This window comes from Mustelus asterias, chromosome 8, assembly GCF_964213995.1.
Source record: "Mustelus asterias chromosome 8, sMusAst1.hap1.1, whole genome shotgun sequence".
NCBI classification, from domain to species: domain Eukaryota; kingdom Metazoa; phylum Chordata; class Chondrichthyes; order Carcharhiniformes; family Triakidae; genus Mustelus; species Mustelus asterias.
This window is the reverse complement of record NC_135808.1, coordinates 51577756-51605332: the sequence shown is the minus strand read 5'-3', so window position 1 is coordinate 51605332 and position 27577 is coordinate 51577756. Positions and strand designations below refer to the sequence as shown.

Sequence of the window (27577 nt, the reverse complement as noted above, 5' to 3'; positions counted from 1 at the left end):
TCTCTCTGTGTTCCAGTCACTGTCTCTCTCTCTCTCTCTGTGTTCCTGTCACTGTCTCTCTCTATCTCTCTGTGTTCCTGTCACATTCTCTCTCTCTCTGTGTTCCTGTCACTGTCTCTCTCTCTCTGTGTTCCTGTCACTGTCTCTCTCTCTCTCTGTGTTCCTGTCATTGTCTCCCTCTCTCTCTCTGTGTTCCTGTCACTGTCTCTCTCTGTGTGTTCCTGTCAGTGTCTCTCTCTCTCTGTGTTCCAGTCACTGTCTCTCTCTCTCTCTCTGTGTTCCTGTCACTGTCTCTCTCTATCTCTCTGTGTTCCTGTCACATTCTCTCTCTCTCTGTGTTCCTGTCACTGTCTCTCTCTCTCTGTGTTCCTGTCACTGTCTCTCTCTCTCTCTGTGTTCCTGTCACTGTCTCTCTCTCTCTGCGTTGCTGTCACTGTCTCTCTCTCTCTCTCTCTGTGTTCCTGTCACTGTCTCTCTCTGTGTTCCTGTCACTGTCTCTCTCTCTCTCTCTGTGTTCCTGTCGCTGTCTCTCTCTCTCTGTGTTCCTGTCACTGTCTCTCTCTCTGTGTTCCTGTCACTGTCTCTCTCTCTCTCTCTGTGTTCCTGTCAGTGTCTCTCTCTATCTCTCTGTGTTCCTGTCACATTCCCTCTCTCTCTGTATTCCTGGCACTGTCTCTCTCTCTCTGTGTTCCTGTCACTGTCTCTCTCTCTCTGTGTTCCTGTCACTGTCTCTCTCTCTGTGTTCCTGTCACTGTCTCTCTCTCTCTCTCTGTGTTCCTGTCAGTGTCTCTCTCTCTGTGTTCCTGTCACTGTCTCTCTCTCTCTGTGTTCCTGTCACTGTCTCTCTCTGTGTGTTCCTGTCACTGTCTCTCTCTCTCTCTCTCTGTGTGTTCCTGTCACTGTCTCTCTCTCTCTGTGTTCCTATCAGTGTCTCTCTCTCTCTGTGTTCCTGTCAGTGTCTCTCTCTCTCTCTGTGTTCCTGTCAGTGTCTCTCTCTCTGTGTTCCTGTCACCGTCTCTCTCCATGTGTGTTCCTGTCACTGTCTCTCTCTCTGTGTTCCTGTCACTGTCTCTCTCTCTCTCTCTGTGTTCCTGTCAGTGTCTCTCTCTGTGTGTTCCTGTCAGTGTCTCTCTCTGTGTTCCTGTCACTGTCTCTCTCTCTCTGTGTTCCTATCAGTGTCTCCCTCTCTCTGTGTTCCTGTCAGTGTCTCTCTCTCTCTCTCTCTCTGTGTTCCTGTCAGTGTCTCTCTCTCCCTCTCTCTGTGTTCCTGTCAGTGTCTCTCTCTCTCTCTCTCTCTGTGTTCCTGTCAGTGTCTCTCTCTCTCTCTCTCTGTGTTCCTGTCAGTGTCTCTCTCTCTCTCTCTCTGTGTTCCTGTCAGTGTCTCTCTCTCCCTCTCTCTGTGTTCCTGTCAGTGTCTCTCTCTGTGTCTCTGTCAGTGTCTCACTCTGTGTTTCTGTCATTATCTCTCTCTGTTTCTGTCAGTGTCTCTCTCTCCCTGTTCCTGCCTGGCAGTGTCTCTCTCTGCGTTTCTGTCAGTGTCTCTCTCTGTGTTTCAGTCAGTGTCTCTCTCTGTGTTCCTTCCTGTCAGTGTCTCGCTGTGTCTCTGTCAGTGTCTCTCTCTGTGTTTCTGTCATTATCTCTCTCTGTTTCTGCCAGTGTCTCTCTCTGTTTTCCTGTCACTGTCTCTCTCTATCTCTCTGTGTTCCTGTCACATTCTCTCTCTCTCTGTGTTCCTGTCACTGTCTCTCTCTCTCTCTGTGTTCCTGTCGCTGTCTCTCACTCTCTCTCTGTGTTCTTGTCAGTGTCTCTCTCTCTGTGTTCCTGTCATTGTCTCCCTCTCTCTCTCTGTGTTCCTGTCACTGTCTCTCTCTGTGTGTTCCTGTCAGTGTCTCTCTCTCTCTGTGTTCCTGTCACTGTCTCTCTCTCTCTCTGTGTTCCTGTCACTGTCTCTCTCTATCTCTCTGTGTTCCTGTCACATTCTCTCTCTCTCTGTGTTCCTGTCACTGTCTCTCTCTCTCTGTGTTCCTGTCACTGTCTCTCTCTCTCTCTGTGTTCCTGTCACTGTCTCTCTCTGCGTTGCTGTCACTGTCTCTCTCTCTCTCTCTGTGTTCCTGTCACTGTCTCTCTCTGTGTTCCTGTCACTGTCTCTCTATCTCTCTCTCTCTGTGTTCCTGTCACTGTCTCTCTCTCTCTCTCTGTGTTCCTGTCACTGTCTCTCTCTCTCTGTGTTCCTGTCACTGTCTCTCTCTCTCTGCGTTCCTGTCACTGTCTCTCTCTCTCTCTCTGTGTTCCTGTCACTGTCTCTCTCTCTGTGTTCCTGTCACTGTCATAGAACATAGAACATTACAGCGCAGAACAGGCCCTTCGGCCCACGATGTTGCACCGACCAGTTAAAAAAAAACTGTGACCCTCCAACCTAAACCAATTTCTTTTCGTCCATGAACCTATCTACGGATCTCTTAAACGCCCCCAAACTAGGCGCATTTACTACTGGTGCTGGCAGGGCATTCCAATCCCTCACCACCCTCTGGGTAAAGAACCTACCCCTGACATCGGTTCTATAACTACCCCCCCTCAATTTAAAGCCATGCCCCCTCGTGCTGGATTTCTCCATCAGAGGAAAAAGGCTATCACTATCCACCCTATCTAAACCTCTAATCATCTTATATGTTTCAATAAGATCCCCTCTTAGCCGCCGCCTTTCCAGCGAAAACAATCCCAAATCCCTCAGCCTCTCCTCATAGGATCTCCCCTCCATACCAGGCAACATCCTGGTAAACCTCCTCTGCACCCTCTCCAAAGCCTCCACATCCTTCCTGTAATGTGGGGACCAGAACTGCACACAGTACTCCAAGTGCGGCCGCACCAGAGTTGTGTACAGTTGCAACATAACGCTACGACTCCTAAATTCAATCCCCCTACCAATAAACGCCAAGACACCATATGCCTTCTTAACAACCTTATCTACTTGATTCCCAACTTTCAGGGATCTATGCACACATACACCTAGATCCCTCTGCTCCTCCACACTATTCAAAGTCCTCCCGTTAGCCCTATACTCAACACATCTGTTATTCCTACCAAAGTGAATTACCTCACACTTCTCCGCATTAAACTCCATCCGCCACCTCTCGGCCCAACTTTGCAACCTGTCTAAGTCTTCCTGCAAACTACGACACCCTTCCCCACTGTCTACCACACCACCGACTTTGGTGTCATCAGCAAATTTGCTAATCCACCCAACTATACCCTCATCCAGATCATTAATAAATATTACAAACAGCAGTGGCCCCAAAACAGATCCCTGAGGTACACCACTTGTAACCGCACTCCATGATGAATATTTACTATCAACCACCACCCTCTGTTTCCTATCCGCTAGCCAATTCCTGATCCAATTTCCTAGATCACCCCCAATCCCATACATCTGCATTTTCTGCAGAAGCCTACCATGGTGAACCTTATCAAACGCCTTACTAAAATCCATATATACCACGTCCACTGCCTTGCCCCCATCCACCTCCTTGGTCACTTTCTCAAAAAACTCAATAAGGTTAGTAAGGCACGACCTACCTGCCACAAAACCATGCTGACTATCACCTATCAATTCATTACTCTCCAAATAACTATAAATCCTATCCCTTATAATTTTTTCCAACATCTTGCCGACAACAGAAGTGAGACTCACCGGTCTATAATTCCCGGGGAAGTCTCTGTTCCCCTTCTTAAACAATGGGACAACATTCGCTAACCTCCAATCTTCTGGTACTATACCAGAGGCCAACGACGACCTGAAGATCAGAGCCAGAGGCTCTGCAATCACTTCTCTTGCCTCCCAGAGAATCCTTGGATAAATCCCATCCGGACCAGGGGATTTATCTATTTTCAGACCCTCCAGAATATCCTGCACATCCTCCTTATCAACTGTAATACTGTCTATTCTACTCCCTTGCAACCCAGTGTCCTCCTCAGCTATATTCATGTCCCCTTGCGTGAACACCGAAGAGAAATATTGGTTCAATGCTTCACCAATCTCCTCCGGTTCCACACATAACTTCCCTCTGCCATCTATAACTGGCCCTAAACTTGCCCTAACCAACCTTCTGTTCTTGACATACCTATAGAACGCCTTAGGATTCTCTTTAACCCTATCCGCCAAAGTCTTCTCATGTCCCCTTTTAGCCCTTCTAAGCTCGCTCTTCAACTCCCTCTTAGCCAATCTAAAGCTTTCTAGTGCACTACCCGAGTGCTCACGTCTCATCCGAACATAAGCCTCCTTTTTCTTTTTAACCAACAAAGAAACTTTTTTGGTGCACCACGGTTCCCTAGCCCTACCAATTCCTCCTTGCCTGACAGGGACATACCTATCACAGACTCGCAGTAGCTGCTCCTTGAAAAAACTCCACATGTCGGACGTTCCCAGTCCCTGTAATCTCCTAGTCCAACCTATGTTTCCTAATTCTCTCCTAATAGCCTCATAATTACCCTTCCCCCAGCTAAAACCACTGGCCCGAGGTTCATGCCTATCCCTTTCCATCACTAAGGTGAACGTAACCGAATTGTGGTCACTATCACCAAAATGCACACCAACTTCCAAGTCTAGCACCTGGTCTGGCTCATTTCCCAGCACCAGATCCAATATAGCCTCACCTCTAGTTGGCCTGTCTACATACTGAGTCAAAAAACCTTCCTGCACGCTTTGAACAAAAACTGACCCCTCTAACGAGCTAGAGCTATAACAATTCCAGTCAATATTAGTCAAGTTAAAATCCCCCATAACAATTGCCCTATTACTTTCACTCCTAAGCAGGATTGTCTTTCTCTCTCTCTCTGTGTTCCTGTCGCTGTCTCTCTCTCTCTCTCTGTGTTCCTGTCAGTGTCTCTCTCTCTGTGTTCCTGTCATTGTCTCCCTCTCTCTCTGTGTGTTCCTGTCACTGTCTCTCTCTGTGTTCCTGTCAGTGTCTCTCTCTCTCTGTGTTCCTGTCACTGTCTCTCTCTCTCTCTGTTTTCCTGTCACTGTCTCTCTCTATCTCTCTGTGTTCCTGTCACATTCTCACTCTCTGTGTTCCTGTCACTGTCTCTCTCTCTCTGTGTTCCTGTCACTGTCTCTCTCTCTCTCTCTGTGTTCCTGTCACTGTCACTCTCTCTGTGTTCCTGTCACTGTCTCTCTCTCTCTCTCTCTCTCTGTGTTCCTGTCAGTGTCTCTCTCTCTGTGTTCCTGTCACTGTCTCTCTCTCTCTGTGTTCCTGTCACTGTCTCTCTCTGTGTGTTCCTGTCACTGTCTCTCTCTCTCTCTCTCTGTGTGTTCCTGTCACTGTCTCTCTCTCTCTGTGTTCCTATCAGTGTCTCTCCCTCTCTGTGTTCCTGTCAGTGTCTCTCTCTCTCTCTGTGTTCCTGTCACTGTCTCTCTCTCTGTGTTCCTGTCACTGTCTCTCTCTCTCTCTCCGTGTTCCTGTCAGTGTCTCTCTCTCTGTGTTCCTGTCACTGTCTCTCTCTCTCTGTGTTCCTGTCACTGTCTCTCTCTGTGTGTTCCTGTCAGTGTCTCTCTCTCTGTGTTCCTATCAGTGTCTCCCTCTCTCTGTGTTCCTATCAGTGTCTCCCTCTCTCTGTGTTCCTGTCAGTGTCTCTCTCTCTCTCTCTCTGTGTTCCTGTCAGTGTCTCTCTCCTTCTCTCTCTGTGTTCCTGTCAGTGTCTCTCTCTCTCTCTCTCTGTGTCTCTGTCAGAGTCTCTCTCTGTGTTCCTTCCTGGCAGTGTCTCACTCTGTGTTTCTGTCATTATCTCTCTCTGTTTCTGTCAGTGTCTCTCTCTCCCTGTTCCTGCCTGGCAGTGTCTCTCTCTGCGTTTTTGTCAGTGTCTCTCTCTGTGTTTCAGTCAGTGTCTCTCTCTGTGTTCCTTCCTGTCAGTGTCTCGCTGTGTCTCTGTCAGTGTCTCTCTCTGTGTTTCTGTCATTATCTCTCTCTGTTTCTGCCAGTGTCTCTCTCTGTTTTCCTGTCACTGTCTCTCTCTATCTCTCTGTGTTCCTGTCACATTCTCTCTCTCTCTGTGTTCCTGTCACGGTCTCTCTCTCTCTGTGTTCCTGTCACTGTCTCTCTCTCTCTCTCTGTGTTCCTGTCACTGTCTCTCTCTCTGTGTTCCTGTCACTGTCTCTCTCTCTCTCTCTGTGTTCCTGTCAGTGTCTCTCTCTCTGTGTTCCTGTCACTGTCTCTCTCTCTCTGTGTTCCTGTCACTGTCTCTCTCTGTGTGTTCCTGTCACTGTCTCTCTCTCTCTCTGTGTTCCTGTCACTGTCTCTCTCTCTCTCTGTGTTCCTATCAGTGTCTCTCTCTCTCTCTGTGTTCCTGTCAGTGTCTCTCTCCATGTGTGTTCCTGTCACTGTCTCTCTCTCTGTGTTCCTGTCACTGTCTCTCTCTCTCTCTCTCTCTGTGTTCCTGTCAGTGTCTCTCTCTGTGTGTTCCTGTCAGTGTCTCTCTCTGTGTTCCTGTCACTGTCTCTCTCTGTTTCTGTCAGTGTCTCTCTCTGTGTCTCTGTCAGTGTCTCTCTCTGTGTTTCTGTCATTGTCTCTCTCTCTCTCTGTGTTTCTGTCGGTGTCTCTCTCTCTCTCTGTGTCTCTGTCAGTGTCTCTCTCTGTGTTCCTTCCTGGCAGTGTCTCACTCTGTGTTTCTGTCATTATCTCTCTCTGTTTCTGTCAGTGTCTCTCTCTCTCTCTGTTCCTGCCTGGCAGTGTCTCTCTCTGCGTTTCTGTCAGTGTCTCTCTCTCTCTGTTCCTGCCTGGCAGTGTCTCTCTCTGCGTTTCTGTCAGTGTCTCTCTCTGTGTTTCAGTCAGTGTCTCTCTCTGTGTTCCTTCCTGTCAGTGTCTCGCTGTGTCTCTGTCAGTGTCTCTCTCTGTGTTTCTGTCATTATCTCTCTGTGTTTCTGCCAGTGTCTCTCTCTGTGTTCCTGTCAGTGTCTCTCCCTGTGTTCCTATCAGTGTCTCTCTCTCTGTGTTCCTATCAGTTTCTCTCCCTGTGTTCCGATCCGTGTCTCTCTCTGTGTTTCTGTCAGTGTCTCTCTCTGTGGACCCGGCAGTGTCGCTATCACTGTGTTTCTGTCAGTATCTCTTTCTGTGTTTCTGTCACTGTCTCTCACTATGTTCCTATCAGTGTCTCTCTCTCTCTGTGTTCCTGTTAGTGTCTCTCTCTCTCTCTCTGTGTTCCTATCAGTGTCTCTCTCTCTGTGTTCCTGTCAGTCTCTCTTTCTCTGTGTCTCTGTCAGTGTCTCTCTGTGTTTCTGTCATTATCTCTCTCTGTTTCTGTCAGTGTCTCTCTGTGTTCCTGCCAGGGTCTCTCTCTCTGTGTTCCTATCACTGTCTCTCTCTCTCTCTCTGTGTTCCTGTCACTGTCTCTCTCTCTCTCTGTGTTCCTGTCACTGTCTCTCTCTGTGTGTTCCTGTCACTGTCTCTCTCTCTCTCTCTGTGTTCCTGTCACTGTCTCTCTCTCTCTATGTGTTCCTGTCACTGTCTCTCTCTCTCTCTCTGTGTTCCTGTCACTGTCTCTCTCTGTGTGTTCCTGTCACTGTCTCTCTTTCTCTCTCTGTGTTCCTGTCACTGTCTCTCTCTCTCTGTGTTCCTGTCACTGTCTCTCTCTCTCTCTCTCTGTGTTCCTGTCACTGTCTCTCTCTGTGTGTTCCTGTCTCTGTCTCTCTCACACTCTGTGTTCCTGTCAGTGTCTCTCTCTCTGTGTTCCTGTCACTGTCTCTCTCTCTCTCTGTGTTCCTGTCACTGTCTCTCTCTCTCTGTGTTCCTATCACTGTCTCTCTCTCTGTGTGTGTTCCTATCAGTGTCTCTCTCTCTCTGTGTTCCTATCAGTGTCTCTCTCTCTCTCTGTGTTCCTGTCAGTGTCTCTCTCCATGTGTGTTCCTGTCACTGTCTCTCTCTCTGTGTTCCTGTCACTGTCTCTCTCTCTCTCTGTGTTCCTGTCAGTGTCTCTCTCTCTCTCTCTCTGTGTTCCTGTCAGTGTCTCTCTCTGTGTTCCTGTCACTGTCTCTCTCTCTCTCTCTCTGTGTTCCTGTCAGTGTCTCTCTCTGTGTTCCTGTCACTGTCTCTCTCTCTCTGTGTTCCTATCACTGTCTCTCTCTCTCTCTCTCTGTGTTCCTGTCAGTGTCTCTCTCTCTGTGTTCCTGTCACTGTCTCTCTCTCTCTGTGTTCCTATCAGTGTCTCCCTCTCTCTGTGTTCCTGTCAGTGTCTCTCTCTCTCTCTCTGTGTTCCTGTCAGTGTCTCTCTCTCTGTGTTCCTATCAGTGTCTCCCTCTCTCTGTGTTCCTGTCAGTGTCTCTCTCTCTCTGTGTTCCTATCAGTGTCTCCCTCTCTTTGTGTTCCTGTCAGTGTCTCTCTCTCTCTCTCTCTGTGTTCCTGTCAGTGTCTCTCTCTCTGTGTTCCTGTCACTGTCTCTCTCTCTCTGTGTTCCTGTCAGTGTCTCTCTCTCTTTCTGTGTTCCTGTCAGTGTCTCTCTCTGTGTGTTCCTGTCACTGTCTCTCTCTCTCTCTCTCTGTGTTCCTGTCAGTGTCTCTCTCTGTGTTCCTGTCACTGTCTCTCTCTCTGTGTTCCTGTCAGTGTCTCTCTCTGTGTGTTCCTGTCAGTGTCTCTCTCTGTGTTCCTGTCACTGTCTCTCTCTCTCTGTGTTCCTATCAGTGTCTCTCTCTCTCTCTCTGTTCCTATCAGTGTCTCTCTCTGTGTTCCTGTCAGTGTCTCTTTCTCTGTGTTCCTATCAGTGTCTCTCTCTGTGTTCCTATCAGTGTCTCTCTCTCTGTGTGTTGCTGTCAGTGTCTCTCTCTCTGTGTTCCTATCAGTGTCTCTCTCTCTCTGTGTTCCTGTCACTGTCTCTCTCTCTCTCTCTCTCTCTGTGTTCCTGTCACTGTCTCTCTGTGTGTGTTCCTGTCACTGTCTCTCTCTCTGTGTTCCAGTCACTGTCTCTCTCTCTCTGTGTTCCTGTCACTGTCTCTCTCTCTCTCTGTGTGTTCCTGTCAGTGTCTGTCTCTGTGTGTTCCTGTCACTATCTCTCTCTCTGTGTTCCTGTCACTGTCTCTCTCTCTGTGTTCCTGTCACTGTCTCTCTCTGTGTGTTCCTGTCACTGTCTCTCTCTCTCTCTCTGTGTTCCTGTCACTGTCTCTCTCTCTCTCTGTGTTCCTGTCACTGTCTCTCTCTCTCTGTGTTCCTGTCACTGTCTCTCTCTCTCTCTCTCTCTCTGTGTTCCTGTCACTGTCTCTCTCTGTGTGTTCCTGTCACTGTCTCTCTCTCTCTCTGTGTTCCTGTCAGTGTCTCTCTCTCTGTGTTCCTGTTAGTGTCTCTCTCTCTGTGTTCCTGTCAGTGTCTCTCTCTGTGTGTTCCTGTCACTGCCTCTCTCTCTCTCTCTCTCTCTGTGTTCCTGTCAGTGTCTCTCTCTCTCTGTGTTCCTGTCACTGTCTCTCTCTCTCTCTCTGTGTTCCTGTCACTGTCTCTCTCTCTCTCTGTGTGTTCCTGTCAGTGTCTGTCTCTGTGTGTTCCTGTCACTATCTCTCTCTCTGTGTTCCTGTCACTGTCTCTCTCTCTCTGTGTTCCTGTCACTGTCTCTCTCTGTGTGTTCCTGTCACTGTCTCTCTCTCTCTCTGTGTTCCTGTCACTGTCTCTCTCTCTCTCTCTCTCTCTCTGTGTTCCTGTCACTGTCTCTCTCTCTGTGTTCCTGTCACTGTCTCTCTCTCTCTCTCTGTGTTCCTGTCACTGTCTCTCTCTCCCTGTGTTCCTGTCACTGTCTCTCTCTCTCTCTCTCTCTGTGTTCCTGTCACTGTCTCTCTCTGTGTGTTCCTGTCACTGTCTCTCTCTCTCTCTCTGTGTTCCTGTCAGTGTCTCTCTCTCTGTGTTCCTGTTAGTGTCTCTCTCTCTGTGTTCCTGTCAGTGTCTCTCTCTCTCTCTGTGTTCCTGTCAGTGTCTCTCTCTGTGTGTTCCTGTCACTGCCTCTCTCTCTCTCTCTCTGTGTTCCTGTCAGTGTCTCTCTCTCTCTGTGTTCCTGTCACTGTCTCTCTCTCTCTGTGTTCCTGTCAGTGTCTCTCTCTCTGTGTTCCTGTCAGTGTCTCTCTCTCTCTCTCTGTGTTCCTGTCAGTCTCTCTCTCTCTCTGTGTTCCTGTCACTGTCTCTCTCTCTCTCTCTGTGTTCCTGTCGCTGTCTCTCTCTCTCTCTCTGTGTTCCTGTCAGTGTCTCTCTCTCTGTGTTCCTGTCATTGTCTCCCTCTCTCTCTCTGTGTTCCTGTCACTGTCTCTCTCTCTCTCTCTGTGTTCCTGTCACTGTCTCTCTCTCTCTCTCTCTGTGTTCCTCTCGCTGTCTCTCTCTCTCTGTGTTCCTGTCACTGTCTCTATCTCTCTCTCTCTCTGTTCCTATTAGTGTCTCTCTCTCTCTCTCTGTGTTCCTGTCAGTGTCTCTCTGGTGAACCCATTCCCTCCAGCCATATATTCCATGCTGGGATGTGAGAGCCAGAGTAATTCCTGCCATGGAGCTGTTTGGCCTTTTTTACGCAATTCCCACATCATTAGTTATTTGTGTATGTGTTGCACGCTGGCCCTCATGGTAGGGGCGGGCAGGAAGCCGGGTGCTGTGCTGTAACATCAGTGCGCCACCATATTGAAAAGACAAGACTGCTCTTGGCGAGTTGGAGGAAGGAGAGGATGGCAAGGGGATGACAGAAAGCTGTGGCCTACCACTTCCCTGGAGTATCTCTAACAGGCAGTTCAGGAAAATCAGGAAGTCTTCATTCCCCGGGATGGCTGCAGGAAGCCTATCCCTACTGAGGCCTGTGGCCTGGGAGGATGTTGCCAAGGCGGTCAGTGCATTGGCGATACAGAGGGGGATCTGCCTGCAGTGGAGGAAAAGGGTCAACGATTTCATTCACATCACCAGATAAGTGAATCTGTTACCTTGCAACCCATCCCACCTTACCTAAACATCTAATGAGGAATAATGCAGAGTCCCAAGAGCTTCAGAAATTCAAAGTGGTTTAGCCAGTCAGTCATTCTCTCCTCTCTCCACTCCAGATGCCAGCAGGAAGACGGTGAGACCAGCCCCAACTCCTGAGCCCTGCCCACACCCCCGGGATGAGGATGAGTCATCACCCGCGTTCACCTGCACCCTCCAGAACATTTCAGAACAGCTCCATGGCAGGAATTACACTGGCTCTCACATCCCAGCATGGAATATATAGCTGGAGGGAATGGGTTCACCAGAGAGACACTGACAGGAACATAGAGAGAGAGAGACACTGACAGGAACACAGAGAGAGAGAGACACTGATAGGAACACAGAAAGAGAGAGAGAGACACTGACAGGAACACAGAGAGAGAGAGAGACACTGATAGGAACACAGAAAGAGAGAGAGACACTGACAGGAACACAGAGAGAGAGAGACACTGACAGGAACACAGAAAGAGAGAGAGAGACACTGACAGGAACACAGAGAGAGAGAGACACTGATAGGAACACAGAAAGAGAGAGAGAGACACTGACAGGAACACAGAGAGAGAGAGACACTGACAGGAACACAGAGAGAGAGAGAGACACTGACAGGAACAGAGCGAGAGAGACAGTGACAGGAACACAGACAGAGATACACTGACAGGAACACAGAGAGAGAGAGAGAGAGACAGTGACAGGAACACAGAGAGAGAGACACTGACAGGAACACAGAGAGAGAGAGACACTGATAGGAACACAGAAAGAGAGAGAGAGACAGTGACAGGAACACAGAGAGAGAGAGACACTGACAGGAACACAGAGAGAGAGAGAGAGAGACACTGATAGGAACATAGTGAGAGAGAGAGTGATACTGACAGGAACACAGAGAGAGAGACACTGATAGGAACACAGAAAGAGAGAGAGAGACACTGACAGGAACACACAGAGAGAGAGAGACACTGATAGGAGCAGAGAGAGAGAGACACTGATAGGAACACAGAGAGAGAGAGACACTGGCAGGAACACAGAGAGAGAGACACTGATAGGAACATAGTGAGGGACAGTGACAGAAACACAAAGAGGTACTGACAGAAACACAGTGATAGAGACACTGCCGGGTCCACAGAGAGAGACACTGACAGAAACACAGAGAGAGACACTGATAGGAACACAGAGAGAGAGACACTGATATGAACACAGGGAGAGACACTGACAGAAACAGCCTTTGTGTAGAATTGTGAAGAATGATTGTACCTGACCCGCTGTTTACAAGACAGTAATGAACCTCACTCATCAAGGGGAAATTTCCAGCCACTCCATCCTCAATTATAGACTCCAGTCCTTTCCAAAAAATATATATTAATTTAACAGCTCTGTAATTCCCGAGTTCCCAACGACAGTTTTTTTTAATTAGCAGAGGGGACATCAGCAATTTTTCAATGTAAAGAAAAGATCTAGATTGATTCCCTCAGGGTTTCTCTGTGTCACTTTCTGGGCACTGTCAGTATCTCTGTGTTTCTGTGACTCCCCCTCTCTGTGTCTCTGTCAGATTCTCTCTGTGTCTCTGTCAGTGTTTTTCTCTGTGTCTCTGTCCGTGACTGTCTCTCTCTGTGTGTCTCTGTCAGTGTTTTTCTCTGTGTCTCTGTCCGTGACTCTCTCTCGTTGTGTTTCTGTCAGTGACTCTGTGTGTCCCTCTGTGTCTCTTTCAGTGACTCTCTCTCTCTTTGTCTCTTTCACTGAATCTCTCTTCCTGTGTCTCTGTCAGTGTCTCTCTCACTGTCTCTTTCTCTCTGCGTTTCTGTCAGTGACTCTCTGTGTGTGTCTCTCTGTGTGAGCTAAGTCTTTGAACATGCTGGCAGTATGCATGCTGCTATGGAGTTTCAGTAGATGTTTCATTGTTTGGTTTAACCCAATCGCTTGTTAAATTTGGTTAAAGCCACTCCCAAGGTATCCTGACCAATGAGACAACCCTCACCAGTTTATTCCAGCTCTGATGTTTGATCTCTTCCTGTGAGGATGAACATGGAAATACTGACCGAGTGTGCATCAATGCACTGTATGTAGAGACAGCATCTGAATTATTGCATGTGTTCCCACACTTTCTGCTGCAGGCTGTAAGGGTCCTGCAGGGAGGTCCCCTTCCCAGACAAATGGAGGTTGCAGAGAGGAGGTGAGTAGCGGGAGTGTGGCGCCTTCTTTCTTGATACGATGCCGCAAAAGGTTCAATGACCTGTTCGGGGCGGTCAAGGTATGTGTTGCCCCACTCAGGCACAAAGTCCCTCAATCTTCTCCTGTCCATTGGTCCTCACACTTACACATCCTGCAGCTGCACCTATCCATTCTCCTCAAGAAACCTTCTTGGATCCTTAGCCTGAGAAAAGGCACTCACCTTCATCTGATTGCACACTTGCAGCTGTTCCTCGTGGTGACCCTCCACAAATGTTCTCCATCCTCCCAACACTTGGTGTTTCTCAAACTGCTAACTGCTATCTTTCTGTCCTCACAGGGGAAGAGCACTCCAATCGCTTTGACAGCCAGGCCCCACCAGGTGAGTGACAAGAGAGCAGAGTGGTGGGTAATAGTAGAGTGACCATATTCCTGGGTGATGGACCTTCCAAACTCTATGTAACTGAATGCAGAGGCTGCGGCTGGGGGAGGGGGTTGTTGACGGGGTGGGGCTGAGGGGAGCGCGGTGAGGTTGGGGTTGCTCGTTGATAATGTCTTTCTGTCAGTGTGTGTATGTTTATGCATGCCTGTATATGCGTGTGCCTGTGTGAACAAAGAACAAAGAGCAAAGAAAATTACAGCACAGGAACAGGCCCTTCGGCCCTCCAAGCCTGCACCGACCATGCTGCCCGACTTAACTAAAACCCCCTACCCTTCCGGAGACCATATCCCTCTATTCCCATCCTATTCATGTACTTGTCAAGACGTCCCTTAAAAGTCACTATCGTATCCGCTTCCACTACCTCCCCCGGCAACGAGTTCTAGGCACCCACTATTCTCTTTGTAAAAAATCTGCCGCATACATCTCCTTTAAACCTTGCCCCTCGCACCTTAAACCTGTGCCCCCTAGCAATTGATTCTTACACCCTGGGAAAAACCTTCTGACTATCCACTCTGTCCATGCCTCTCATAATCTTGTAGACTTCTATCAGGTCTCCCCTCAACCTCCGTCGCTCCAGTGAAAACAAACCAAGTTTCTCCAATCTCTCCTCATAGCTAATGCCCTTCATACCAGGCAACATCCTGGTAAATCTTTTCTGTACCCTCTCCAAAGCCTCCACATCCTTCTGGTAGTGTGGCGACCAGAATTGAACACTAACTAAGGTTCTATAAAGCTGCAACATGACTTGCCAATTTTTAAACTCAATGCCGTGGCCGATGAAGGCCAGCATGCCGTATGCCTTCTTGACTATCTTCACCAACTGCATTGCCACTTTCAGTGACCTGTGTACCTGTACACCCAGATCCCTTTGCCTATCAATACTCTTAAGGGTTCTGCCATTTACTGTATATTTCCTATCTGTATTAGACCTTCCAAAATGCATTGCGTCACATTTGTCCGAATTAAACTCCAACTGCCATCTCTCCGCCCAAGTCTCCAACTGATCTATATGTGCTCAGGTGTCTATGTGTGTGCATCTGTGCAAGTGCTTGGGTGCGCAGGCAGTAGTGTGTGAGTGCATGCGCCTGCATGGGTGTGCATCTGAATGTGTGTGTGTGTCTGTGTGTGTGTCAGTGCGGGTGTGTCTGTGTGTGTCAGTGCGGGTGTGTCTGTGTGTGTCAGTGCGGGTGTGTGTGTTTGTGTGTCTGTGTGTGGCAGTGCGGGTGTGTGTGTCTGTGTGTGTCAGTGCGGGTGTATGTGTGTGTTTGAGTGCGCGTGTGTTGGTGTTGTGCGGGGGTGTGTGGGTGTGTGTCAGTGCGGGTGTGTGTGTTTGTGTGTCTGTGTGTGTCAGTGCGGGTGTGTGTGTCTGTGTGTGTGTGTCAGTGCGGGTGTGTGTTTGAGTGCGCGTGTGTTGGTGTTGTGCGGGGGTGTGTGTGTGTCGGTGCAGGTGTATGTGTCAGTGTGTGTGCGGGTGTGTGTCGATGTGTGGGTGGGTGCGTGAGTGTCATTGTGACAAGTATTATTAATCAGAGTCTCAGGTCATTCATGTTTTATTCTTATCCATTACTGACTTTGATACCTCAGTAATTTTACTTGGTTCAGTTTTTTGCTCAACTTAATCACAATTCAACAATAGGTTTTTATTCTCTTTCCGAATTGCGGAGCTCCATACCATCCCGTCTTCTTCATTTCCTCCATTCTGCTTTCAGGTTGAAAAATCCTCTTGTCCTTCTCACACAATTGGTTAGAACTTTATCAGTTCAGCTTTTTAATTCCACATTGGACCAATTGTTCTGATTTCCTCCTTTTCTTGTTCAAGGCATTTTCCTCGATCCTTCATAAATACTTCTGAAGCTTGAGGTTCACTGAGTTTTAATTGAAGATCATCCACTGTCTCGTTTGCTTTTCCAAGTTTATCCTTTAGAAAGTCTACAGTCAAATACTTCACTTTCCCTGACGGATTTTCAGTTGTTCTCATCAGTTCCCTTTCCTTCATTCACAAACTCCTCTTTCATACATGAACGTTAATTTTCTGTGTTAATCAAATTTTCCTTCAGTTGTTTGTTATTTGCAATAAGTGTCTCAATTTTCCCCACAGTAGTTTGAAAAGGTTTGTTAAGATCATCATGAGCAACGGCCTATTCCAATACAGTTGTCATCACATTGCTGTCTCCACAGGCAAATCATTATCTTGGATGAAATCAGTTCCCCCCGATTGATAATTTATGAATAATTCTCTCCATAACCATTCCATTAAATTTACAATATTACTTCTTAAGTTAACTTCACACAAAAAACAAGCTCATACCTTCCATTAATACCTCTGACTAATATTTTTTTTCCTTTTATAAAGCTTCCTGGAATGCAATTTGTATCATCATTTACCAGCAACGATTGATCTGCTCCTGTATCTCTTAAAATTTTAATTCATTTATTTTGTTAGACAAGTAAGGGAAAACTTATCCCTTTGAAACAAAATCTTCAGAAGCAACAATACCTCGACTTACTTCACCTGTACTCAAATACCTTTCTGAACTATCTTGAGACCTATCTATGTTTCTTACTGATTCTGAAAGCACCTTTCACCCGTACCACTGCTAAAGCTTCAACGGCCATTTTCTTTTCAGCTGCTTCCTTTCTCTTTCTTGCAACTGGGCTTCCATTTAGTCCCCAACAATCTGCCCTAATATGTCCCACTTTGATACAATGGCAACACTTAGGCCTCCGAATGTCACTTCCACCCTTAGTGCCTTTTTGATTGGAGGTTAAATTTCCTGACTCTTTCCAACTGTTCTATCTTTTTCTTGTCTTGTTCTCCTTCCCACTTTCTATCCTCCTTTTGTTTAAAAGGATGATGGAAAGAAAGTTTGATTCTATGGACCAAAGAACAAAGAACAAAGAACAGTACAGCACAGGAAACAGGCCCTTCGGCCCTCCAAGCCTGTGCCGCTCCTTGGTCCAACTAGACCAATCGTTTGTATCCCTCCATTCCCAGGCTGCTCATGTGACTATCCAGGTAAGTCTTAAACGATGTCAGCATGCCTGCCTCCACCACCCTACTTGGCAGCGCATTCCAGGCCCCCACCACACTGTGTGTAAAAAACATCCCTCTGATATCTGAGTTATACTTCGCCCCTCTCAGCTTGAGCCCGTGACCCCTCGTGATCGTCACCTCTGACCTGGGAAAAAGCTTCCCACTGTTCACCCTATCTATCCCCTTCATAATCTTGTACACCTCTATTAGATCTCCCCTCATTCTCCGTCTTTCCAAGGAGAACAACCCCAGTCTACCCAATCTCTCCACAGAGCTAAGACCCTCCATACCAGGCAGCATCCTGGTAAACCTTCTCTGCACTCTCTCCAATGCCTCCACGTCCTTCTGGTAGTGCGGCAACCAGAACTGGACGCAGTACTCCAAATGTGGCCTAACCAGCGTTCTATACAGCTGCATCATCAGACTCCAGCTTTTATACTCTATACCCCGTCCTATAAAGGCAAGCATACCATATGCCTTCTTCACCACCTTCTCCACCTGTGTTGCCACCTTCAAGGATTTGTGGACTTGCGCACCGGGGTCCCTCTGTGTTTCTATACTCCTGATGACTCTGCCATTTATTGTATAACTCCTCCCTACATTATTTCTTCCAAAATGCATCACTTCGCATTTATCCGGGTTAAACTCCATCTGCCACCTCTCCGCCCAATTTTCCAGCCTATCTATATCCTCCCAGTTCATATGACCAGTTCATAATCATCAGGTAGCTCTGCTGCCTGCCTAGCCTTTTAACTTTTTGTTGCTCAGCATATGTCCGAGTAACCAAATTCTCTAACACAATCACCTCTCTGAGCGCTTCATAGCTTTTCTTCATCTTTTAACGCCTGTATCCAATAGCCAATTATTCTGTTTCATTCTCTCGATTTCAGTGAGTTTGTCCTGGCTCTTTTCTTACTTTTCCACCTGTACGCTTCAGGAACTAACTCATACACACGAACAGATACCTGTTGTGACAATGATGCATACACCTCACTAGCTCTACCTACCAATTTACCTTCATGCCCAATACTTTTTTGGCCATTTCATCTGTTTAACTACCCTTTCCAAAAGAAATAAAAAAAATGCTTCCATATTCTTTTCCTCAAATTTTGGAAAAACTTGTATATGTTTAAACATTTCCCAACAGGGGGTTGTCTAGAAATACTTCATTTCTCAACCTGCTCTTGTACCCCTGCTGATATTTGTTGCATTTTAAGTTTGGAATTCTCTCTATTTATCCTTTTCCGTTTCTGCCATTGCTAAGTTTTGCTTTTCCAATTTTGCAAAGCTCTCTCCTTTTCTTGGCATTTCAAATTCAAGTTTTAAAAAAAAATTCTATTTCTTTCCCTCTTTCCTTTTTCTTTTTCCTGCATTTCTAATTTTTCCGTTCCATTTGTATTTGAACTTTAGTTAATTCCATTTTCTCAATTTTCGAAGAACTGGGTCTATCAGGCAACTCTTGCAATTTTAAAATGTTTCACTCGACTTTCAGTAATCTCACTTGATAAAAGCAAATTGCTGGAACCTGAAACCAAAAGAGGGAACGCTGGAAGATCTCAGTAGGTCTGGCAGCATCTGTAAGGAGAGAAAAGAGCTGACGTTTCGAGTCCTTTGCCATAGATTCATATAATCCCTATAGTACAGAGGGAGGCCATTTGGCCCATTGAGTATGTACCGACAACCCAGGCCCTATTCCCGTAACCCCGCACATTTACCCTGCTAATCCCCCTGACACTAGGGTCAATTTAGCATGGCCAATCAACCTAACCCGCACATCTTTGGACTGTGGGAGGGAACTGGAGCACCCATAGGAAACCCGCGCAGACAGGGGGAGAACGTGTAAACACCTCACAGACAGTGACCCAAGCCTGAATTGAACCTGTGTCCCTGGCGCTGTGAGGCATTGTGTATGCTTCAACCACTGTGCCACCATGTCAAAGCTGACAGCTTTGAAAAAGGGTCATCTGGACTCGAAACGTCAGCTCTTTTCTCTCCTTACAGATGCTGCCAGACCTGCTGAGATTTTCCAGCATTTTGTCTTTTGGTTCCAATAACCTCAGCTCTCCTTACCCCTGCAGTTAATCCTAATTCTAATTTAACTTCCAATCCAGTTAACTGACTCTTGGTTATTTTCTTTAAACCTGTCAGTGTTACATCTTCCATCTTTAGGAAAGCTTTAGCAATCTCCAACATCATTTTGGATTCTAACCCATAAAATACACCTCACAGTAACTCAAATTCCTTTTTCCCGTTACCTCAGTACCCCGCTTACTCTTTAAGAATTCACAGATCCCCCCATTTACCAATAAATCTCAAATCAAGATTTTAGTATTCAACATCCAGTAACTTGGTTTCCACATTTCAAAATTTTCCAACAAATTATTACTAAGCAGCATCAAATAACCCTTTCTCCATGTTTTGAAATCCAGGACGAGCCCCCACTTTAGTTTCGATCCCAGTTGTTGTTAAAACTGGACGGAAAGATCCCAGAATGGAACCCGGACTCAAAAGAGCGTAACTGTTCCAAATGTGGAGGATCAGTCACAGGACCAGTCAATTATAATCCAATACACCTTCACTCCTCCTCTAACTTGACCAATACACACCGGTTTTAAGGTTAACACTGATGACAAAGTCCATTTGAAGTCTTATTAGCACACACAGTTAGAGTTTGTGGATTTCTCCAGGTGATTATCAAATGAGAATTTCCAAAATCCACTCCCAAAATATGCTTTAAAACTCACATTTACCAAAAGACCCCATTGACCAAAGCTTCTGCTCCACTGTCAGTATCTCTCTCTCTGTGTCTCTCTGTGTCTCTGTCAGTGTCACCCACTGGGTTTGTGTCAGTGCCTCTCTGTATTTCTGTCAGTGTCTCTCTCTATGGTTCTCACAGTATTTCTCCCTGTCTCTGTCAGTGTCTCTCTATCTGTCTATCGGTCTCTCTGTCAGAGTCTCTCTCTGTATTCCTGTCAGTGTCACTCTCTGTCTGTGTTGGTTGTCTCTGTCTGTGTCTCTCTCTCTGTGTTTCTGTCAGTATCTCTCTCTCTGTGTTTCTGTCAGTGTCTCTCTGTGTTTCTGTCAGCGTCTCTCTCTCTGTGTTTCTGTCAGTGTCTCTCTGTGTTTCTGTCAGCGTCTCTCTGTGTTTCTGTCAGCGTCTCTCTCTCTGTGTTTCTGTCAGTGTCTCTCTGTGTTTCTGTCAGCGTCTCTCTGTGTTTCTGTCAGTATCTCTCTCTCTGTGTTTCAGTCAGTGTCTCTCTGTGTTTCTGGCAGCGTCTCTCTCTCTGTGTTTCTGTCAGTGTCTCTCTGTGTTTCTGTCAGCGTCTCTCTGTGTTTCTGTCAGTGTCTCTCTCGATGTTTCTGTCCATTCCTCAATGTTTCTGTCAGTGTCTCTCCGTCTGTGTTTCTGTCAGTGTCACTCTCTGTGTTTCTGTCAGTGTCTCTCTATCTGTGTTGCTATCAGTGTCACTGTCAGTGTCTCTGTCTCTGTCTGTGTCTCTGCCAGTGTCTTTTTCTATGTGTCTGTCAGTGTCTGTCAGTGTCTTTCTGTCTGTGTCTCTATCTGTGTTTCTGTCAGTGCCTCTCTATCTGTGTTTCTGTCAGTGTCTCTCTATCTGTGTTTCTGTCAGTGTCACTCTCTCTCTTTGCGTCTCTGCCAATGTCTCTATCTGTGTCTATGTCAGTGTCTCCCACTGTGTTTCTGTCAGTGTCACTGTGTGTGTCAGAGGGAGACACTGAAAGAGAGAGAGAGAGAGAGCGACACGGACAGAAACACAGTAGGAGACACTGACAGAGACACAGAGACAGACACGGACAGAGAGAGACACTGGCAGAAGCACAGAGAGAGAGAGACACTGTGGGCGTCTTTCAACACCTTTCTGTGTTTCTCTGTCTCTACCCGTGTTTCTATGCCTCTGTCAGTGATCCTCCCTGTGTTTCTGTCAGTGTCTCTCTCTGTTTCTGTCAGTGTCTCTCTCTGCGTTTCTGTCAGTGTCTCTCTCTGCATTTCTGTCAGCTCCCTTTCCATCTTTCTCTGCATATCTCTATCTATGTCTCTGTCAGAGTCTCTCTATGTGTCTCTGTCAGTGTCTCGCTCTCTGTGTCTCTGTCAGTGTCTCTCTCTGTGACTCTGTCAGTGTCTCTATCTGTGTTTCTGTCAGAGTCTCTCTCTGTGTCTCTGTCAGTGCCTCTCTGTATTTCCGTCAGTGTCTCTGTCAGTGTTTCTGTCAGTGCCAGTCTTGCTCTGTATTGCTGTCAATGTCACTCTCTGTGTCTGTGTCTCTGTCTGTGTCTCTGTCTGTGTCTCTCTCTGTGTTTCTGTCAGAGTCTCTCTCTGTGTCTCTGTCAGTGTCACTCTCTGTGTCTCTGTCAGAGTCTCTCTCTGTGTCTCTGTCAGTCTCTCTATCTGTGTTTCTGAGTGTCTCCCTCTGTATCTCTGTCAGAGTCTGTCTCCGTGTTTTTGTCAGTGTCTCTCTGTGTGTTTCGATCAGTGCCTCTCTGTGTCTCTGTCCGTGTGTCTCTGTGTATCCGTTCGTGTCTCTCTCTGTGTCTCTGTCAGTGATCCTCTCTGTGTTCCTGTCAGTCTCTCTCTGTGTTTCTGTCAGTGTCTCTCTGTGTTCCTGTCAGTGTCTCTCTGTGTTCCTGTCAGTCTCTCTCTGTGTTCCTGTCAGTGTCTCTCTGTGTTCCTGTCAGTGTCTCTCTGTATTCCTGTCAGTGTCTCTCTGTGTTCCTGTCAGTCTCTCTCTGTGTATCCGTTCGTGTCTCTCTCTGTGTCTCTGTCAGTGATCCTCTCTGTGTTCCTGTCAGTCTCTCTCTGTGTCTCTGTCAGTGTCTCTCTCTGTGTTCCTGTCAGTGTCTCTCTGTGTTCCTGTCAGTGTCTCTCTGTGTTCCTGTCAGTCTCTCTCTGTGTATCCGTTCGTGTCTCTCTCTGTGTCTCTGTCAGTGATCCTCTCTGTGTTCCTGTCAGTCTCTCTCTGTGTCTCTGTCAGTGTCTCTCTCTGTGTTCCTGTCAGTGTCTCTCTGTGTTCCTGTCAGTCTCTCTCTGTGTCTCTGTCAGTGTCTCTCTCTGTGTCTCTGTCAGTGTATTTCTCTCTGTTTCTGTCAGCTCCCTTTCTATCTTTCTCTGCATATCTCTCTCTGTGTTGCTGTGTGTCACTGTCTGTGTCTCTGTCAGTGCCTCTCTCTGTATTTCCGTCAGTATTTCTGTCAGTTTCACTCTCTGTGTTGCTATCAGTGTCACTGTCAGTGTCTCTGTCTCTGTCTGTGTCTCTGCCAGTGTCTCACTATCTGTGTCTCTGTCAGTGTCTCTCTCTGTGTCTCTGTCAGTGTCTCTGTCAATGTTTCTGTCAGCGTCTCTCTCTCTGTGTTTCTGTCAGTGTCTCTATCTTTGCCTCTGTCAGTGTCTCTCTCTGTGTCTCTGTCAGTGTCACTGTCTGTGTCTCTGTCAGTGTCACTGTCTGTGTCTCTCTATCTTTGTCTCTGTCAGTGTCTCTCTCTGTGTTTCAGTCAGTGTCTCTATCTTTGTCTCTGTCAGTGTCTCTCTCTGTGTCTCTGTCAGAGTCTCTATCTCTGTGTCTCTGTCAGTGTCTCTCTCTGTGTCTCTGTCAGTGTCTCTCTCTCTGTGTCTCTGTCAGTGTCTCTCTCTGTGTCTCTGTCAGTCTCTCTATCTCTGTGTCTCTGTCAGTGTCTCTCTCTGTGTCTCTGTCAGTGTCTCTCTCTCTGTGTCTCTGTCAGAGTCTCTCTCTGTGTCTCTGTCAGTCTCTCTATCTGTGTTTCTGAGTGTCTCCCTCTGTATCTCTGTCAGAGTCTGTCTCCGTGTTTTTGTCAGTGTCTCTCTGTGTGTTTCGATCAGTGCCTCTCTGTGTCTCTGTCCGTGTGTCTCTGTGTATCCGTTCGTGTCTCTCTCTGTGTCTCTGTCAGTGATCCTCTCTGTGTTCCTGTCAGTCTCTCTCTGTGTCTCTGTCAGTGTCTCTCTGTGTTCCTGTCAGTGTCTCTCTGTGTTCCTGTCAGTGTCTCTCTGTGTTCCTGTCTGTGTCTCTGTCAGTGTATTTCTCTCTGTTTCTGTCAGCTCCCTTTCTATCTTTCTCTGCATATCTCTCTCTGTGTTGCTGTGTGTCACTGTCTGTGTCTCTGTCAGTGCCTCTCTCTATATTTCGGTCAGTATTTCTGTCAGTTTCACTCTCTGTGTTGCTATCAGTGTCACTGTCAGTGTCTCTGTCTCTGTCTGTGTCTCTGCCAGTGTCTCACTATCTGTGTCTCTGTCAGTGTCTCTCTCTGTGTCTCTGTCAGTGTCTCTCTCTGTGTCTCTGTCAGTGTCTCTCTCTATATATTTCTGTCAGTGTCTCTCTCTATATATTTCTGTCAGTGTCTCTCTGTGTGTCTCTGCCAGTGTCTCTCTCTGTGTCTCTGTCAGTGTCTCTCTGTGTCTCTGCCAGTGTCTCTCTCTCTGTGTTTCCGTCAGTGTCTCTGTCAACGTTTCTGTCAGTGTCTGTCTCCGTGTTTCTGTCACTGTGTATCTCTGTGTTTCTGTCCGTATCTCTCTATCTGTGTTTCTGTCTCTGTGTCTGTGTGTGCCCCTCTCTATGTCTCTGTCCGTTTCTCTCTGTGTCTCTGACAGTGTCTCTCTCTGTGTCTCTGTCATGGTCTCTGTATCTGTGTTTGTCAGTGTCTCTACCTGTGTTTCTGTCAGTGTCTCTGTCAATGTTTCTGTCAGTGTCTCTACCTGTGTTTCTGTCACTGTGTATCTCTGTTTTTCTGTCAATGTTTCTTTGGGTTTCTGTCCGTATCTCTATATCTGTGTTTCTCTCTCTGTGTCTGTGTGTGCCCCTCTCTATGTCTCTGTCCTTCTCTCTCTGTGTCTCTGTCAGTGTCTCTCTCTGTGTCTCTGTCAGTGCCTCTGTCTCAGTTTCTCTGTCAGTGTCTCTCTATCTGTGTCTCTGTCAGTGTCTCTCTATCTGTGTCTCTGTCAGTGTCTCTCTCTGTGTCTCTGTCAGTGCCTCTGTCTCAGTGTCTCTGTCAGTGTCTCTCTATCTGTGTCTCTGACAGTGTCTCTCTCTGTGTCTCTGTCAGTGTCTCTATCTGTGTTTCTGTCAGTGTCTCTACCTGTGTTTCTGTCAGTGTCTATCTCTGCTTTTCTGTCAATGTTTCTTTGAGTTTCTGTCAGTGTCTCTCTATCTGTGTCTCTGATAGTGTCTCTCTCTGTGTTTCTGTCAGTGTCTCTATCTGTGTTTCATTCAGTGTCTCTCTATCTGTGTCTCTGATAGTGTCTCTCTCTGTATTTCTGTCAGTGTCTCTATCTGTGTTTCTGTCAGTGTCTCTACCTGTGTTTCTGTCAGTGTCTATCTCTGTTTTTCATCATGGAAGAAATCATAGAAACCCTACAGTGCAGAAGGAGGCCATTCGGCCCATCGAGTCTGCACCGACCACAATCCCTCCCAGGCCCTACCCCCACATATTGACCCGCTAATCCCTCTGACCTACGCATCTTAGGACTCTAAGGGGCAATTTTTAACCTGGCCAATCAACCTAGCCCGCACATCTTTGGACTATGGGAGGAAACCGGAGCACCCGGAGAAAACCCACGCAGACACGAGGAGAATGTGCAAACTCCACACAGACAGTGACCCGAGCCGGGAATCGAACCCGGGACCCTGGAGCTGTGAAGCAGCAGTGCTAACCACTGTGCTACCGTGCCACCGTGTCTCTGTCAGTGACAATGTTTCTTTGGGTTTCTGTCAGTGTCTCTCTGTGTTTCTGTCTGTGCCTCTCTATCTGTGTTTCTGTCTCTGTGTCTGTGTGTGACCCTCTCTATGTCTCAGAGCTCTCACTCTGTATCTTTGTCAGTGTCGCTCTCTGTGTTTCTGTCAGTGTCTCTCTACCTGTGTTTCTGTCAGTGTCTCTCTCTCTGTGTTGCTGTCAGTGTCACTGTCTGTGTCTCTGTCATAAGAACATAAGAAATAGGAGCAGGAGTAGGCCATCTAGCCCCTCGAGCCTGCCCCGCCATTCAATAAGATCATGGCTGATCTGACGTGGATCAGTACCACTTACCCGCCTGATCCCCATAACCCTTAATTCCCTTACCGATCAGGAATCCATCCATCCGCGCTTTAAACATATTCAGCGAGGTAGCCTCCACCACCTCAGTGGGCAGAGAATTCCAGAGATTCACCACCCTCTGGGAGAAGAAGTTCCTCCTCAACTCTGTCTTAAACCGACCCCCCTTTATTTTGAGGCTGTGTCCTCTAGTTTTAACTTCCTTACTAAGTGGAAAGAATCTCTCCGCCTCCACCCTATCCAGCCCCCGCATTATCTTATAAGTCTCCATAAGATCCCCCCTCATCCTTCTAAACTCCAACGAGTACAAACCCAATCTCCTCAGCCTCTCCTCATAATCCAAACCCCTCATCTCCGGTATCAACCTGGTGAACCTTCTCTGCACTCCCTCCAATGCCAATATATCCTTCCTCATATAAGGGGACCAATACTGCACACAGTATTCCAACTGCGGCCTCACCAATGCCCTGTACAGGTGCATCAAGACATCCCTGCTTTTATATTCTATCCCCCTCGCAATATAGGCCAACATCCCATTTGCCTTCTTGATCACCTGTTGTACCTGCAGACTGGGCTTTTGCGTCTCATGCACAAGGACCCCCAGGTCCCTTTGCACGGTAGCATGTTTTAATTTGTTTCCATTGAGATAGTAATCCCATTTGTTATTATTTCCTCCAAAGTGTATAACCTCGCATTTCTCAACGTTATACTCCATTTGCCATATCCTCGCCCACTCACTCAGCCTGTCCAAATCTCTCTGCAGATCTTCTCCGTCCTCCACACGATTCACTTTTCCACTTATCTTTGTGTCGTCTGCAAACTTCGTTACCCTACACTCCGTCCCCTCCTCCAGATCATCTATATAAATGGTTAACAGTTGCGGCCCGAGTACCGATCCCTGCGGCACGCCACTAGTTACCTTCCTCCAACCAGAAAAACACCCATTTATTCCGACTCTTTGCTTCCTGTCGGATAGCCAGTCCCCAATCCACTTTAACACACTACCCCCAACTCCGTGTGCCCTAATCTTCTTCAGCAGCCTTTTATGGGGCACCTTATCAAACGCCTTTTGGAAATCCAAAAACACCGCATCCACCGGTTCTCCTCCATCAACCGCCCTCGTCACATCTTCATAAAAATCCAACATGTTCGTCAAGCACGACTTTCCCCTCATGAATCCATGCTGCGTCTGATTGATCGAACCATTTCTATCCAGATGCCCTGCTATCTCCTCTTTAATAATGGATTCCAGCATTTTCCCTACTACAGACGTTAAGCTGACCGGCCTATAGTTACCCGCCTTTTGTCTCCTTCCTTTTTTAAACAGCGGCGTAACATTAGCCGTTTTCCAATCAACCGGCACTACCCCAGAATGCAACGAGTTTTGATAAATAATCACTAACGCATCCACTATTACCTCTGACATTTCTTTCAATACCCTGGGATGCATTCCATCCGGACCCGGGGACTTGTCCACCTTCAGTCCCATTAGTCTACCCAGCACTGCCTCTCTGGTAACATTAATTGTATTAAGTATTTCTCCTGCTGCCAACCCTCTATCGTTAATATTTGGCAAACTATTTGTGTCCTCCACCGTGAAGACCGACAAAAAAAACTTATTTAAAGACTCAGCCATATCCTCATTTCCCACTATTATCTCCCCCCTCTCGTCCTCCAAGGGTCCAACATTCACTCTAGCCACTCTATTCCTTTTTATATATTTATAAAAACTTTTACTATCATTTTTTATATTAATTGCTAGCCTAGCTTCATAGTCTATCCTTCCTTTCTTTATCGCTTTCTTAGTCTCTCTTTGTTGTTTCTTAAATTTTTCCCAATCACTTGTTTCTCCACTATTTTTGGCCACTCTGTACGCAGCTGTTTTTATTTTAATACTCTCCTTTATTTCCTTCGTTATCCACGGCTGGTTCTCCCTTTTCTTACAATCCTTGTTTTTTGCTGGAATATATTTTTGCTGAGAACTGAAAAGGATCTCCTTAATCGCTGTCAGTGTCTTTATGTCTATGTTTCTGTCAGCTGCTCTCTCTGTGTTTCTGTTTCTGTCAGCGTCTCTGTCTGTCTGTGTTTCTGTCAGTGTTTCTCTCTGTGTCTCTGTCAGTGACTCTGTCAGTGTCTCTGTCAGTGTCTCTGTCAGTGTCTCTGTCAGTGTCTCTGTCAGTGACTCTGTCAGTGTCTCTGTCAGTGTCTCTGTCTATGTCTCTGTCAGTGCCTCTCTCTGTGTCTCTGTCCGTGTCTCTCTATATCTTTCTCTGCATGTCGCTCTCTGTGTTTCTCTCAATGAATCTCTCTGTATTTCTGTCAGTGTCTCTGTGTGTTGCTGTCAGTGCCACTGTCTGTGCCTCTGTCAGTGTCTCTCTATTGGTGTCTCTCTCAGTTTCTCTCTCTGTCTCTGTCAGTGTCTCTATCTCTTTCTATCAGCTCTCTCTATCTTTCTCTGCTTGTCACTGTGTTTCTGTCAGTGTCTCTCTCTCTCTGTGGCTGTCAGTGTCACTGTCTGTGTCTCTGTCAGTGTCTCCCATGGTGTTTCTTCCAATGCCTCTCTGTGTCTCTCTCTGTCTCTGTCCATGTCTCTATGTTTCTGTCAGTGATTCTCCCTGTGTCTCTGTCAGTGTCTCTCTATCTGTATCTCTGTCAGTGCCTCTATCTGTGTCTCTGTCAGTGTCTCTCTCTGTGTCTCTGTCAGTGTCTCTCGATCTGTGTCTCTGTCAGTGTCTCTATCTGTGTTTCTGTCAGTATCTCGCTCTGTGTCTCTGTCAGTGTCTCTCTCTTGGTGCCTCTGTCAGTGTCCCTCGATCTGTGTCTCTGTCAGTGCCTCTATCTGTGTTTCTGTCAGTATCTCTCTCTGTGTCTCTGTCAGTGTGTCTCTCTCTGTGCCTCTGTCAGTGTCTCTCGATCTGTGTCTCTGTCAGTGTC

At 47.0% G+C, this 27577-nt stretch overlaps 1 long non-coding RNA gene across 1 annotated transcript in view; it reads left to right on the top strand.

Moving 5' to 3' along the window:
• The window catches only part of LOC144497874 (uncharacterized), a 470708-nt gene that overhangs the window by 44378 nt on the left and 398753 nt on the right, over positions 1 to 27577 (top strand). The window contains exon 4 of the long non-coding RNA XR_013498570.1: positions 13456 to 13497. This is a non-coding gene — a long non-coding RNA (uncharacterized LOC144497874). The remainder of the gene's footprint in view (positions 1 to 13455; positions 13498 to 27577) is intronic.